The 12,107-nt window shown below is 41.8% G+C and overlaps 1 protein-coding gene across 1 annotated transcript in view; it reads right to left on the bottom strand.

Moving 5' to 3' along the window:
* tspan4a (tetraspanin 4a) overlaps window positions 1-4,591 on the bottom strand; it is a gene marked incomplete at its 5' end in the record, with an annotated part of 316,465 nt that extends 311,874 nt beyond the window's left edge. Inside the window, one exon of the mRNA XM_084337536.1 lies at window positions 4,465-4,591. The remainder of the gene's footprint in view (window positions 1-4,464) is intronic.
* Window positions 4,592-12,107: the final 7,516 nt, after the last annotated feature.

The raw sequence follows: 12,107 nt of genomic DNA, 5'->3' as shown, positions 1-12,107 counted from the left end.
TATATTAGATTAGATTAGATTCAAAGGTATTGTCATCATACAGCACAAGTACAGTACAATGAAAGCAGTTGGCCTCTAACCAGAGTGCAAAGGTAACAGTAAAGTGCAATAACAATATACAATGTACAATTTATTCAACTAAAATATATATAAATTAGTACTACTGAGTAATAATGCTAATCTGATGTATGTACAGTGTTACAGTATTATTATGTACATTGTACAGTGATACACTATGTAGTAGCCATACTGGCCAGTGGTATAACTAGTAAGAGTATAGGGATATATAAAGATATAGATAGTATATACAGGTATGTAAACAGGAATATATGGAGGTATATTCAGACAGATGTGGATAAATATATACAGTATATATATACGATATATACAGTATTATTGTACATGGCTGCTAAGGTATGAGTGATAGCTGTTGGAATTTAGAGCTACTTAAAAAAAAGTATAAAATGTACTTATTTTAACAAAGAAATATCACTTACAGCATCTTTAAAACTGCACTAGGCAACTCTCAAACTCTATTGAAGATCCTAATGGCCGATTTGTAATTGTTTCGGGTAGGTTATGTGGTATATGCCTGTGGTTATGGCCTGTGTTTATGCATCTACATGGGATGATGATGAATTCATATCTAGCTGCTTTTCCTCCCTTCCCAAAGTAGATGACCATTATTTAATTATTGGCGGTGACTTCAACCTGATTCAAGAGCCTACTCTAGACAGGTCTTCGTCTAATCCTCAGGCGTTAGCCAGGTCAGCTAAAGTCCTTGACACATATAAAACTAGTTTCGGTTTATTCAATCCCTGGAGAGTGAAATCACACTCAAACAAAGCTTTTTTTTTTTACACGTTTCTTTCTTTCTTTTGGAGAATAATTTTTTGTCATGTGTACGTTCCTGTGAGTACCATAGTATTGTGATTTCGGATCACACCCCCACATCGGTTGATATTAGCTTTTCAAGTTGTGTTCCCCCCTCCAGACAATGGAGGCTTAACTCCTCTTTGTTAGCCCAAGCTCCTTTTAAAGAATTCCTTGAGCCACAGATATCCTTGTTCTGTGACACTAATGATTCTCCGGAAACCTCTAGGCATACTTTATGGGAAACTCTTAACCTCTTAAGCCCGGAGCCCTATTTTCTGAAAATCTGCCTAAAATACAGACCTAAGTAAATGGAAGATTGCTCCACTTCTACAAGGTCCATTTGCATGTTCTTATCTAGGGACATCTATGGACCTCAGTGAATGTATTCCCAGTGTCATAAATATTGTGTCTATTACTAGGCTTGCTTAAATTGTGATGAGGAGAATATGAATTATGAGTTTTCTTTGCATCTTTGACAGTGAATAACACCATGCTAAAAATGACCAGACATAAAAAAAAATCGCTCAGTACCTTCTTGAGATCACGTGTACAAAAAGTCTAAGGAAATGAATAAATGGAAGATGATTAAACAGAAGGTTTTGTAGATACAGTACTGAATTCTGCCATCCGGACCCATGCTATTTGAAATATTATTATAGAATATAGAATATGAGGCCTATAAATTACCTTATTATAGCCAATTTGCACAGCTATGGATCGGGCCAAATCTACTCTTTCCAATGGCAGAGTTCAATTTGGATTTAGTATCAACAGGCGTGCATGAAGAACAGAGAATGAAATCTACTGTATGTACAGTAGGTGTTTTATTCTTGTGACAGCTCTGCCATTTTTAAACTGATTTCAAATCGGATGGTTGCTAAATGTTCACAATAGGGGAGACAAACTAACTGCGCTCCGATATATGCCAATAACGTTCAGTTTTGTGGTATATAATCCAATACATTCCGTGAGATCCATAGATGTCCATAGATACCAAGAACATGCAAATGGACCTTGTAGAAGTGAAGCAATCTTCCATTTACTTAGGTATGTATTTTTTGGTGAATTTTCTGAAAATATGGCTAGGGCTTGAGAGGTTAACCACTCATTTAGAGGTGGAAGGGAACAATTGTCCAGCATGTCTAAAAGCATTCGTGCCTCAACACAAAATTACAGGCTGTCAAGATTATAGCTCAGAGTGCTGTTGCTAAGGAAATCTAAAAAGAATCTTTGTTTTTACTGAAGATTATGATGTTCACTCCAACTTTACTTACCTACAGTACAAGGAAGAAAAGCACTTTAAAGACAATGGAGACCTTGCTGAGCTGAATCGAGGAGTAAGAGAGAGGACTGAGAGAGGGAGGAAAATAACAAGAATACACTGGGGAAGAGAGAGCTGCCGAGTGAATTTTTTTTTTTCAGTGCGAAACTGAGCGTGAGACTGAATCAGCTAGAGTGGTAAGAGCATAGAGTGTGGCACTGAAGATCAGAACTCGCCACCAGGAATAATAGCTAGGAGACAACAAGGGAGACCATTCAAAGTAAAAGACCTGTCTAAAATCCTAACTGACAGGCAGGCACAAAGAGGAGAAAAATAAAGGAGTACACGTTGTTGAGTATGTGAAGCACAAATAAAACAGTGCCATTATATCATTCTCTCTTTTGAAGTAGCACTTAAATGTATCTTCTCTTGGGGCTACAGATACTGTATGTTTTGTCTGTTTATAATCGGGACAGCGTGTGGTGCTCAAAACTGTGCATTCTGGATCACCACTCTGTTGCCCTAACCCTAATTTACCTCAACTTATTTTGAACTCTGAGGGGACAGTGGCTGAACACGGGTTAAAATGTACTAAGAGAACATGAGGTGAAGGAACAAACCAGCATACACACAGACACGGACACACACACACACACACACACACACACACACACACACACACACACACACACACACACACACACACACACACACATACACACACACACACACACACACACACACACACACACACACACACACACACACACACACACACACACACAGAGACACAGACACACACATGGACACACACATGCATGCAGACACAGACACATACACGCACACGGACACACATGTAAAAACACATATGTGGACACGACACATTATATACACATGCCCATGTGTGGATGCAACACAGATGCACAAAAACATATGAACACAGTACTACAATGTTGTTATGTCGGTATATCACTACTCTCTGTAGACCCAGTGTTTGGAGTAATTATCCAGAAAGTTGCCACACCTAGAGAGAGGCCCACAAAGTCGCCCACACAGCTAACTTAAAAACACAAGCCGCTGCGGCTAAAGAAAACACTCCCCACCCCCTCATATTTCTCTTCAAGCCTAGTTTCACTGCTTCGATTAAAACAGAGAATTTAGATGCACTGGCCTTGTTAGGCAGCAAAGAGAAGAATGTAGGGAGATATCAAAGCCCAGATTCTCTGTGACTGTGTTACACTCTTGTGTAAAGCTGGCATCATGTAAACAGTGGGCAACTGCCAACTGTCAGGGTTAATTGGTTCATCTGTGTTTGGACTGTGGAAGCGTGGGAGCACATCGCAGAGGGAGTGTTATCTCAGTGTTGGTTACAGAGCTCCGTACCACTAGATTATATGTTGCAATGTGTTCGAGGCACTCTTACAGTCATTGGCTGCTACTTTTGGATTGTGATGGTATTGCGATGGTAAAGATAGCCAAACATAGCATCTAGGACATTATCTCATTTTGGAGTGTACAAAAAGAACACTGATAGGCACATTCAAATTAATTAGTTTCTATGTTTCCACCTTCTTGATATTATTGAGATACATTTTAATGCCATGTGCCAAACAGATTCAACTGCAACTACTGGACAGTCAACACAAGGACACGTTGTAACATTGTGGAAGTACCACACAGTGCCAGTAAACCATGGCTTGAGCAGTCAATGGGGCCCACAGTTCCTTCGAGCCCCCCTAGGAAAAAGGGAAACCAATGGGAGGGAACAGCTTCTGGAATGTTTGGAATTCTGAAATGTTATTCTCTTGAGTTTATTTCAGTTTTTCATTCAGATACAAATGAAATGGTTGGAAGATAAAAATGTACAAATGTAAATAATAGCAAAGACATTTTTTATAATAGAATATATAATTGGATAAAAGGTTGAAACGCTAATTTAGACACAACATTCCTATTTTCACGTTGACATTATCTACAGGTGTCAGCAGAGAGATAAATAGAGCAGTTGAAGCGTATTATATGCAATAATATTGCAGAGATGTAAAAGGTATCCTACACAACTTACAAGGTAATTGGAATAAATAAAGTAGCCCTCTCAGTTTCACACACACACACACACACACACAATCACACGCACACACACGCACGCGCGCACACACACACACACGGCCCAAATAAACTCGCTGTGTGTGAGCGTGCGTGCGTGAGATAGAGGTAGGAGGTAGAGCATAATAATGAGATGTAGAGCAAAAAGTATCTGAGAGGAGCGCCATAAGAAAACAGAGTGGACGCTTTAGAAATTTAGATAATATCGGGAAATTACTTACCGCGCAGTTATTGCAAATTTGTCTTTCTCGAAAGTCGTCCCCACGGTCTGTCGAATAACTTTGAAGTTAATACCCACTCTTACAGTCCGTCTCTCTCTCTCTCTCTCTCTCTCTCTCTCTCTCTCTCTCTCTCTCTCTCTCTCTCTCTCTCTCTCTCTCTCTCTCTCTCTCTCTCTATCCCTCTATCTCCCGAACTTGTGGAAACGTGGAAACACAGCAATCTGGTGACATCTAGTGGTGAATACAAATGATAGCAATTAAACGGTTGTTGTTTGATTGATTGATTGATTGATTGCTTGCTTGATTGAAAAACAGATTGCAGAATGGGTGCAATACAGTACGGCTCAATACACACAATTGTTAAGGGGATGCAGATCAGAGAAAGACTTTCGTCTTTCTTGTTTACATCAGGGTCCCCCATTTTCAATTCATCATATGACATACATCAAGTTTCAAGTTTCTCAAGTTTCAAGTTTCTTTAATAGTTGTCATACAGAAGTACAGAATACTTTTATACAAAATGCTTCTTACTGTTGCGCTCCAGAGACTGTGCAAGACAAGATAAGTATGAAATAAAATAACATAGTAAAATTAGAAGTAAAAAAAATGAGGTCACAGTGTTCAGTTTAGACATATGTACAATGTTCGATGCAGAATAGACGTAGTTACCATACAATATACAATACTGTGCAGTGTACTAATATACAATACTATATAGTGCAAGGCAGAAATGGAGAAATGGGACGAGGTGCAATTTAGGTACAATTCACAGTAGGTGTACGAGTTGTAGTGCAAATCCTTTATCAATAAATATAAAGTGTAAGTGTGTTTGTGTGATCTAAAGTGTGGAGAGTGGGTGCTGCAGTGTGTTGTTTGTTTGAGTGAGTGTGTGCGTGTGGGTGTGTGTGCTGTGTGCATTTGATGGTTGTTGCATAGTGATTATTGTTCGTTTAGCAGCCTGATGGCCTGGGGATAGAAGCTTCTTCTGAGTCTTTCTGTGCTCGCCTTAAGACTCCGGTATCGCTTGCCTGACCGCAGCAGTTCAAAGAGGCAGTTGTTCGGGTGGCTCGAGTCCTTAATAATTCTCTTAGCCTTCCCCTTGCACCGCTTGTTGTAAATGTTCTGGAGGGTGGGGAGCCCCCCTCCAATTGTGCGTTCGGCTGAACGTGTCACTCTTTGTAGTCTGCTACGGTCTTGTGCAGTGCTATTCCCAAACCAGGAGGTGATGTTGCCGGTCAGGATGCTCTCTATTGTACATGAGTAGAAGTTCCTAAGGATCTTCTGACTGACTTGGAACTTCCTTAGGCGCCTGAGGAAGTAGAGGCGTTGTCGTGCCTTCTTCACAACACTGTCAATGTGTGTGGTCCATGTCAAGTCCTCGGATATGTGGGCTCTGAGGTACTTGAAACTGTTCACTCTCTCAACCGGTGCCCCGTCGATGCTGAGGGGGCTGTAGTCCTTGACCCCCGACCTCCTGAAGTCCACAATCATCTCTTTTGTTTTGCTGACGTTCAGGGAGAGGCAGTTCTCCTGACACCACTGTGACAGGTTCTCTACCTCTTCCAGCATGCATGCATGACATACAGGTAGACAGTACTGTTGCATCTAGACATTTATGACATACCAGATCTACAAATATACAGTACAAAAAAGGGTCTAAAAAGAGAGTATATACATTTGAGGGGGAAGAAACTGTACATTGGAGGAGGTTGGGTAGGTGGGGTGGGGGGGGGGGTTGGGTTGGGTTGGCGGGTGGGGAGGGGGGGAATTGTACATTGGAGGGGGTTGTGTTTGGACATTTACAGGGGCCAGTTTCGAATAGCAGTCTCCCGTAGGTGCTCTTTGAGAGTGGTTTTGAAAGTGGGTAGTGATTCACATTCCTTTACAGCTGTGGGTAGGGCGTTCCATCCTCATTGATGTGGCATAATTGCAAAACGTGTTTAGTCCCTTGTTTGAGCCAAATCTGGGTTTAACATGATTTGTGGAGCTCCCTCTGGTGTTGTGGTCGTGGTATTCACTGACCTTTGGGAAGTATTTTGACATGTACATGGGTACCTTAGTGGTGTAGTGTATCTTGTAGACCATTCAAGATACAAGATACTTTAATGCCACACAACGATGGTTGGTGGTAATTGTTTGCGGTACAGATGGTTAAGCACTGGTTACATCAACATAAAACATCAGACATCAAACATCAAAACGCCCCCCTCCCACCTCCCAATCCCCACAATAAATACATACATAAATACATACAGGACAGTCACGGTAACAGTGTCAGTCAGTGACAGATTGCAAGTTGCTGTACTCTGTCGTCTACTCTAAGCCATCCTAAGTTGTCAAAGTGGGCAGGGGTGAGGTGGGTTCTTGGAGTAAGGTCAAGCAGTAGTCTGACCAGTTTGTTTTGTGATGTTTGTAATTTTGTTTTTAGCGCCTTTGAGGTGCTTTGGATGTATTATTTTTCAGAGCTACTCCGCCAACCTATATTTTCATTCACCCCTCCAGGCCCTTAATTACCAACACTGGGTCAGAACATTTATTGTACTAATGATAATACATATAGTGCCTAATGAATGACAAACAACTGTCCTTCAGATAGTCTTCAGAGTACCTCCTGCATGTGATCACCACAAAGACCCAGCAGAGTACCTGTATGGGACCACCACAAAGACCCAGCAGAGTACCTGTATGGGACCACCACAAACACACAGCAGAGTACCTGTATGGGACCACCACAAAGACCCAGCAGAGTACCTGTATGGGACCACCACAAAGACCCAGCAGAGTACCTGTATGGGACCACCACAAACACACAGCAGAGTACCTGTATGGGACCACCACAAACACACAGCAGAGTACCTGTATGGGACCACCACAAACACACAGCAGAGTACCTGTATGGGACCACCACAAAGACCCAGCAGAGTACCTGTATGGGACCACCACAAACACACAGCAGAGTACCTGTATGGGACCACCACAAACACACAGCAGAGTACCTGTATGGGACCACCACAAACACACAGCAGAGTACCTGTATGGGACCACCACAAACACACAGCAGAGTACCTGTATGGGACCACCACAAACACACAGCAGAGTACCTGTATGGGACCACCACAAAGACCCAGCAGAGTACCTGTATGGGACCACCACAAACACACAGCAGAGTACCTGTATGGGACCACCACAAACACACAGCAGAGTACCTGTATGGGACCACCACAAACACACAGCAGAGTACCTGTATGGGACCACCACAAACACACAGCAGAGTACCTGTATGGGACCACCACAAACACACAGCAGAGTACCTGTATGGGACCACCACGAACACACAGCAGCACCTCTACTCCATTGTCTTCATAATAATAAAGTGTCTTTGAATTATTGTGTATTTACAAATGTATGCTACTTCCCCTTAGTAATTTCTGTGTTACTGCCTCATAGAAGTGAAACAGATGGAACTCCCCCCAGCTCAGGGGCAGAGGCAGGGTAGGGTTAGTAGGTGGGAGTTACATGGATGGCTCTCGACTTCTTCCACTCCTACCTCTTGGGGAGGCAGGAATAATAATGCTAGCTCGGGAACCTCACCTCCAGCACAAGATGCGTTACCTCCGGCGTCCCCCAGGGGTCAGTCCTGGGGCCCCTGCTCTTTTTAATCTACATGCTCCCCCTCGGACGGTAACATACTCCGAAGCCACATCATCAAGTTCCTTCCACTCGTATGCCGATGACACCCACATTTACCTCCAAACCTCCCCTGACTCACACCTGGCTACATCTTCTACGTCATCTGGAGTTGTAAAGCGTTTAATAGAATTGATTGATTGATTGATTGATTGATTGATTGATTGATTGATTGATTGATTGATTGATTGATTGATTGATTGAAAACTTTATTAACAGATTGCAGAATGGGTACAGTACAGTACAGTACAGCTCAATACATACAATTGTTAAGGGGATGCAGACCAGAGAAAGACTTTCGTCTTGTTTACATCAGGGTCCCCCATTTTCAATTAATCGTAACATGTATGACATACATGACATACAGTTAGACAGTACTGCTACATCTATACATTTATGACATACCAGATTTGCAAATACAGTACTGTTTGTGATACAAAAAGAGTCCAGAAAAAAGAGTATATGCATTTGACGTAGAAACTGTACATTGGATTGGGTAGGTGGGGGGGGGGGGGGGGGGGGGGACTGTACATTGGAGGTGGTTGGGTGGGTGGGGGGGGGGGTTGGGTAGGAGTGGGGGGGAGGTTGGGTAGGAGGGGTGGGTGGGGGACACTGTACAACTGTACAAACAAAACTGTACATTGGAATATTGACAAGACCATACTTGGTAATTTACTGTACATTGGAGGGGGTTGTGTTCGGACATTTACAGGGGCCAGTTTCGAGTTGCAGTCTCCCTTAGGTGTTTTTTGAGAGTGTTTTTGAAAGTGGGTAGTGATTCACATTCCTTTACAGCTTTGGGTAGGGCGTTCCACATTGATGTGGCATAATTGCTAAACGTGTTTAGTCCCTTGTTTGAGCCGAATCTGGGTTTAACATGATTTGTGGAGCTCCCTCCGGTGTTGTGATCGTGGTATTCACTGACCTTTAGTAAAGTATTTTGACATGTACATGGGTACCTTGGTCGTGTAGTGTATCTTGTAGACCAGGCCCATTGCAAGTTGCTGTACTCTGTCGTCTACTCTAAGCCATCCTAGGTTGTCAAAGTGGGCAGGGGTGAGGTGGGTTCTAGGAGTAAGGTCAAGCAGTAGTCTGACCAGTTTGTTTTGAGATGTTTGTAATTTTGTTTTTAGCGCCTTTGAGGTGCTTTGGTACCATGAGGTGCAAGCATAGTCGTAGTACCCTTGAATGAGTGCTCCTGCCAGAGTCTTCAGGGTATTCTTGTTTACCAGTGAGGAGATCCGGTACAAGAATCGAGTTCGTTGGTTGACTTTTTTTATTACATTGGATGCCATTTTGTCACAGGAAAGATTTGCGTCTAGGATGGAACCCAGGTAGGTAATATCTTCTTTCCTTGTGACAATATTGTCACCCACTGTAACTGAGAAGCCGTCGGTCTTGCTGAGTTTGTTATTTGAACCGAAGAGAATGGACTCTGTTTTGCCCATGTGTAATGATAGTTTGTTATCAGCGAGCCATATGCAGATTTTGCTTAGTTCTGAGCTGAGGGTTTTTTCAACCTGTAACTTGTTCTTGTCAGAGACCAGCAGGGCTGAGTCGTCCGCAAACAGGAACAAGTTGCAGTCACAAGCTGACGACATGTCATTTGCATAAATTAGGAACAGTAGCGGACCTAGTATGCTTCCTTGTGGAACACCACAGCTTACTGTGAGGGGGGGGGATAGGGTACCGTTTACCTCCACCATCTGCTCTCTCCCCTCCAGGTAGGATTGCATCCAGCTCACTGATAGACTATCAAAACCAATTGCTTTTAGCTTGTCAATCAGAATGGTGTGATTGACAGTGTCGAAGGCCTTTTGTAGGTCCAGCATGACCATGCCGCAGTATTTGTCCGCGTCCACCTCTTGTTTGATGTGGTCGTTTAAATAGAGAAGGCATGTGTCAGTGGAGTGGGATGTTCTGAAGCCAGATTGGAATTCGTAGATTAGATTTTTTTCCGCAAGGTATTTTTCGACCTGTTCGTATACAATTTTTTCCATGACTTTCGAGATGGAGGTAAGGATAGAAACAGGGCGGTAGTTGCCTGGGTCTAATTTACTGCCTTTTTTGTGCAGAGGGGTCACTCTCGCAATTTTGAAGTCCTTGGGGACGTGTCCCTGTTCTATGGAGAGGTTTATTATGTGTGTGATGACTGGGGTGATGGCGGCTGCTGAGTCTCTGAGGAATTTGGAGGGGATGTTGTCATGGCCAGTGGCCTTGTTAGGTTGGAGGGCGCTCAGTTTTTTGAGTACCTCATCTGTTGTTACCATTTCCAGTTTGAAGTCGTCTTTGTGGACCCCTAGGTTCTTGTATGCTACTATGTGTTCTACCCCATAATGCCCTGAGTGGGAGGGTAGTTTGTTTACCAGTGTTGTGGCTATGTTTGTGAAGAAACTATTTAAGTAATTGGCTACATCCAGCTTTTCTGTGATGAGCGTGTTGTCCGTCTTTATGTTTATGTTTGAGAATCTGGTTTTAAGTTTTTTTTACTGCAGCCTAGTTGGTTATTGAGTAATTTCCAAAGTTCACGTGGTTTGTTTTTGTTTTCCTCGGTTTTGTCATTGATGAAATTTTTTTTTGCTGTTTTTATCATGGAGTTTACATCATTTCTTAGTCTGTTTCTTTCCAGTTTGAGTTCAGTCACGTGGGCTTGGAACAATACAAAAACAGGTGGAAAGGGACCCAATTCAGCATGTGCACAAAGACATTAAAACCACATCAGCTCCTAAACTCAGCTTTTCTTCTTTCTTTTATTATCTGTCTACCCATAGTCCTGTACTGGTAGTCTACCGTACCTTAACAATTCTCCAAGAGGGGTCCAGAGAAGAAATTACTGTAATATCTCACTGGTGCATAAGGCAGGTCCAGAGAAAGATTATTGTAATAATATCTCACTGGTGCATAAAAGGTATGAAGACTTTACGTACAAACCACTTAAAGGAGATATGTAATTTCTTGTTATAGTTTAACATTATAGAGAACACCTTGACAGGAAAGACCTGAGGTTGAGTAAAGGTATTTATTTGAAGTATAGGTCCTTATACCAGACATACCAGTCTTTTTGACATGTGGGTTCCAAGTAATTTTTGCCTTGATACAAAAATCTATTTTCTGCCAATTCACAGCTAACTATACACAAAAATGTGACCATATATTTAGTGGGCGTCGCACAAACATGATGCACCACGTATACAGTTGTAGTGTGTAATTCCGTAGTATTTATAGGCATGTTAGACTTTTGGCAGTGGGATTGGGTTTCTTCATTAAGCACTTATCCTTATCATTAGGGCACAACCGCACAAGCATTCAAGATTCAAGAGGTTTATTAATCACATACATACACAAGACATATAGTGAAATGAAGGTGGCCATGCCACGATTCGATTGTGCAAAAAATACAAACAATAATAGAATAAAATAGAATAGATAATAAAATAGACATCATAAAGCATCTAGTGTTTTATTATAAATTAGGTGCATTTATATTCCTGAAAAGTATAATTGTTTTTTATTGTAGTATACGGTTTTTATTTCTATAGTTTTTTTAGTTGCTATATTGTGCCTTAATACAGTGTCTAAAAAGGAAGCAGAGGAATTCTTCCTCAGATATCACAATGGGAAATCTTTTCAGAAAACAAGTGACACAGAAGATGTTAGCATGGTGTTTTAGTCAAAATAATGTGGTGACTTTCTTCAGTTTATATTTTACACAGAATGTGTCAGGACAGACACATTTCACATGCATTTATACATGCAGGTGTAAAAGGGCTTAGGACACATTTTCAGATACATTGGAAAGCAATGGCAGTGGTGGCAGAAAATAACTACCAATTATTTCAGTAACGGTAAAATATTGTGAAAAATTAAGGGCTTGGAATCTACCCACAAAGACTGGTATGGTCTTTTAAGACTTGAAATACCATGACTGACAGGAGTATTTTATTCATTATTGTAGT

Source organism: Notolepis coatsorum, assembly GCF_963971535.1.
Source record: "Notolepis coatsorum genome assembly, chromosome: 20".
Classification (NCBI taxonomy): Eukaryota; Metazoa; Chordata; class Actinopteri; order Aulopiformes; family Paralepididae; genus Notolepis; species Notolepis coatsorum.
Note: the sequence above shows the minus strand (reverse complement) of the source record. Positions and strands in the feature narration are given on the sequence as shown.